A 5,243-nucleotide genomic window follows, 5' to 3' on the forward strand; every position below is an offset into this window, starting at 1 on the left:
GTTAGAATTGAAACCTCTCCCTCCACATCTCAAATATGCTTATCTTGAGGATGAGCAGAAGCTTCCGGTCATTATTGCAAGGGAACTGACTGCTCAACAAGAACAGCAGTTACTTGATGTACTGAGGAAGCATAAGAAGGCAATTGGGTGGAGTTTGGCAGACATAGTGGGAATCAACCCTCAAGTATGCGAGCACAGAATATTTCTAGAAGAGGGAGCAAGACCTGTCCGTCAACCCGAAAGAAGATTGAATCCCACCATCTTGGAAGTTGTCAAAAAGGAAGTGACCAGACTATTGGAAGCAGGTATCATATATCCCATTTCGGACAGTGAATGGGTAAGCCCAGTACAAGTGGTGCCTAAGATATCTAGAGTCACTACAGTGAAAAGTGAGCATGGAGAGCTCATAGCAACTAGAGTTCAGAATGCTTGGAGAGTCTGCATTGATTACAGGCGTCTCAACCAAGCTACCCGTAAGGATCACTACCCACTTCCATTCATTGATCAAATACTGGATCGCCTGTCAGGTAAATCACATTATTGCTTTTTAGATGGTTACACAGGTTACTTCCAGATTCATATAGCTCTTGAGGATCAAGAAAAGACTACTTTTACATGTCCTTTTGGGACCTATGCTTATAAGAGAATGCCCTTTGGCTTGTGCAATGCACCAGCTACCTTCCAAAGGTGCATGATAAGTCTTTTCTTTGATCTTATTGAGGACTGTATGGAAGTTTTTATGGACGATTTTAGCGTTTATGGTGATTCTTTTAGCCTTTGCTTAGATGGATTATCTCGAGTATTAGATAGATGTGTTAACACAAACCTTGTATTGAATTTCGAAAAATGCCACTTTATGGTAAAACAAGGGATTTATTAGGACATGTGGTATCTAATAATGGTATTTCTGTAGACCCAGCAAAGGTGAATGTTATTTCTAGTTTACCTTACCCCTCTTCTGTGAGGGAAGTCCGTTTGTTCCTTGGCCATGCAGGTTTCTACCAGAGATTTATTAAAGACTTTAGTAAGGTGGCACTTCCCTTGTCCAGATTACTGCAGAAGGATATTGAGTTCGAGTTCAGTGAGGATTGCGAACAAGCATTTGATAAGCTGAAGACTGCTCTAACTCAAGCCCCAATTGTGAGAGGACCAGACTGGAGTCAGCCATTTGAAATCATGTGCGATGCTTCCAATCATGCAGTAGGAGCAGCGCTGGCTCAGCACGAAGGTAATGATCCTTTTGTTATTGCCTATGCGTCTAAGACTTTAGACACTGCCCAGTCCAATTATACTACTACTGAGAGAGAGCTTCTGGCCATTATTTTTGCTCTGGATAAATTTTGAGCCTATTTACTTGGTACTAGAGTAGTAGTGTATTCGGACCATGCAACTCTAAAGTATCTATTAGCTAAAAAGGAATCCAAACCAAGACTTATACGTTGGATACTGCTGTTACAAGAATTTGATTTAGAAATAAAGGATAGGAGTGGTAATCAGAATTTAGTAGGAGACCACTTGAGTCGCCTTGAACATATTAAGGATGATTCTACTCCTATAGATGATAATTTTCCTTTTGACAACCTGCAAGCAGTATCTGCGGTAATCCCTTGGTATGCACCTGTTGCTAATTATTTAGTTAGCCGCACATTTCCTCCACATTTTTCTAAACATCAAAGAGACAAGCTGAAAAGCGAGTCTAAATATTATATATGGGATGACCCATATTTATGGAGATGTGGCGCTGACCAGATAATTAGACGTTGTGTGCCTTAATCAGAATTCCAGTCCATTTTAGAGGCCTGTCACTCATCTGAGAGTGGAGGACATTTTGGCGCTCAAAGAACAGCTAGAATGATCTTATACTGCGGATTCTGGTGGCCTACTCTTTTTAGAGACGCTGCTGAGTTTTGTAAATCCTGCCCCCCATGCCAGAAATTTGGTAATATATCCAAGAGGGATGAGATGCCTCAACAATATATGCTCTTCTGTGAAATTTTTGATGTTTGGGGCATTGACTTCATGGGTCCATTTCCAAATTCTAATGGATATTTTTATATATTGTTAGCTGTGGATTATGTTTCCAAATGGGTAGAAGCAATTCCTACCCGCACTGATGATGCTAACACTGTTGTTTCCTTTGTGAGAAACCATATTATATGTCGCTTTGGATCACCACGAGCAATCGTGAGAGATCAAGGCACCCATTTTTGTAATAGGAGACTAATAGGATTGATGAAGAAGCATGGGATAATCCATAAAGTTGCAACAGCTTACCATCCCCAAACTAATGGGCAAGCCGAGGAATCAAACAGAGAAGTTAAGCGTATTTTGCAAAAGATAGTAATGCCTCACAGAAAGGACTGGAGCACCAGGCTACAAGATGCACTGTGGGCATATAGAACAGCATACAAGACGCCCATTGAGATGAGTCCCTTCCGCTTGGTTTATGGAAAAGCTTGTCATCTCCCAGTTGAAATAGAACACAGAGCCTTCTGGGCAGTTAAGGAGTGCAACATGGAAATTGAGAACGCCAGAGCTGAAAGGAAGTTGCAACTGCAGGAATTGGAGAACCTTCGCCTAGAAGCTTATGAGAACTCCAGAATTTACAAGGAAAAGATGAAAGTTGTGCATGATCAGAACATCAAGAAGAAAGAGTTTCAACCTGGAGATTTTGTCCTCCTTTACAAATCTCGACTAAGGCTCATGCCCGGTAAGTTGAGATCAAAATGGGAAGGTCCATACAGAGTAGAGAAGGCTGAACCGTACAGAGTTTATCACCTAAGCCATCCTTCAAGCTCTGAACTTATTAACGTCAATGGACAACGCCTGAAGCTGTACCATGGTGAGAAGGTGCAGAAAAATAAGGAGCTTGAGATCTTCCGCCTGGAAGATCCCCACATAGTAGCCGATTAAGCTAGTGGAGCGTCCAACTTACGGACGTTAAAGCAAAGTGCTTGGTGGGAGACAACCCACTGCGGTATGATCGTTCTTTTCTTCACTTTTAGTTTTTCTTCTTTAATAACTCTTCTCTTTATTAGTGCTTTCGTGCATTTGCATTTCATGTCTTCATATTTTTCTTTAAAAAAAAAAAAAGGGTTTTTCGCCGCGCGACGTGATCGCATCAACGACGCGTCCGCGTCGCAAAGAGGGTGGAGAAAATAATTAAACGAACAGAGAGTTCGGATGGAGTCGGGCTGGAGGCGTGCCAATGGCACAAATCAACCCATGCGACCGCGTCCCTGACGCGTTCGCGTCGCATGGGAAACCTAGCCTCCCACGCGACCGCGTTCCCCACGCGGCCACGTGCCCTGAATTTTCGACGCATAAAGGTGCACACTGAGATATTGTGCAGGAGTAGTGCTGGATTGGTGCTGGAAGCACAATCCTTTTCACGCGACCGCGTCACCCATTTTATAATGCACACTCATGCGATCGCGTGACCCACGCGATCGCGTCACCATAATTTGGTAATTAAAATAAATCGAACAGAGAGTTGTGCTGGAGCGAGGCTGCACTCGCGCCAGCAGTGTAACACGGATCACGCGACCGCGTGACTGACGCGATCGCGTCCCCTTACCTGACGCGCACCCACGCGAACGCGTGCCCCACGCGGCCGCGTCGCATGCGCCGCACAGCTCAACCTAAATTGCCAAATTATCTTATCTTTCTCTCCCCCAAATCCTAATTTTTCTTTTCCCTCCTTATTTCTTCCTTCCCCCTTCTATTTCACTTTTCACTCTCTATCTTTCTCACCACCATTAACAAGGTTTTACCTTCTTCTTCCTTCTTCTCTTTTCCATCATTCTTACTATATTATATACATTTTTATTTTCTTTTTCCTCTTTTTTCTTTTCACTTTTGTATTTCATTTTCTTCTTTCCCTTTTTACATGGTGCTAGAAAATTTTTGAGTCATTATCCCTCATTATATGCTTGTGACTTGTTACAATTTATTTGGCAATTATTATTATTTTTAAGGGGATTGCTTGCATGTTCAATTTCATACTTTTTATATCTTACTTACCATGCATGCCATGTGTTTGTGAAAAAGCCTATATAGCCCTCTGCACTTCTCTACATTACTTTACTCTACTATTCAATGCTTGCTTTTCACAAATTCTCCTTATTATTTTATTAATTAAATTCAATTGTCAATACAAACGTGATGGTTTGTTACGAAGTAATGCTTGGTCTATGCTACTCATGCCCTTTGCCAGCATGCCAATAAACACCTTGCATTCACTTGTTTTTATCTGCACTAGCTATTTTCCATTAATGGCTTTTCATATGTACTCGAGAGCATGTGTCAATGTCATCTACATTTTGCTGTGCATCATTCACCCTCTTTTTCGTTTCCTTCCCAGCTGTATGTCTCCTTAAATTTAATTTTCTTTCTCTCCTTCTTTCAGGATGGCCACCAAGAAAAGAAAGGAGAAAGCAACTTCCAAACCACCAGCAAGAAGAGGAACTAAAAGAGCATTAGTGACAGAGCCTTCTTCAACTACCATCAAGCCCTCAACAAAAAGAGTTAAGCGGAAAATAAAAGTTGACGAAAAGAAGAAAGCCTTTCCAGCAAAGGACACTGCGCGATTTTCCAATTGCTACTATGAGCAGATGTTCCCTATCATGGCAGAAAGGAATTATAACAATGAATACCTTCTTATCCTCCCGTCCAATATTGCCACCTTTGTTGAGCCGCAACTTGAGCGAAGACAATGGGGTTTTCTACGGAGACAGCCAAGGCAGGTCAATCTTTCTTGGGTAGTTGAGTTCTACTCCAACTTCTACATGCCGACCCTGCAGTCTGTTTATGTCCGGCAAAAGCAAGTCCCCATCACAGAAGAGGCCATTTAGCAAGCTCTGAATCTTCCCCCTATTCCAACAGGAATGGACGCTTTTCAAGAAGCTACCCTTCAGCACCAGAGATACCAATTCGACTGGGACTCCGTTCTCGGAGTCATCGCATTACCTGGCAGTCGTTGGATCTACGGATACCACCGTACCCGCCCTAAGGGAATCTTGGCTTCAGCACTTACCTTGGAGGCTCGCGTATGGGCGCAAATCATGTCCCATTACGTCTTTCCGAGCACTCATGAGTCCTCCTTCACTGCGGACATGGCTGTTCTACTATGGTGCATCCTTACAGACCAACCTCTGAATCTCTCAAGATATATCCGGAATGCTATGGAACACGTACGAATTGTGGGCAACTTACCTTTCCCCGCCTTGGTCTCAGATCTTGTC

Source organism: Arachis hypogaea, chromosome 18, assembly GCF_003086295.3.
Source record: "Arachis hypogaea cultivar Tifrunner chromosome 18, arahy.Tifrunner.gnm2.J5K5, whole genome shotgun sequence".
Taxonomy (NCBI): Eukaryota; Viridiplantae; Streptophyta; class Magnoliopsida; order Fabales; family Fabaceae; genus Arachis; species Arachis hypogaea.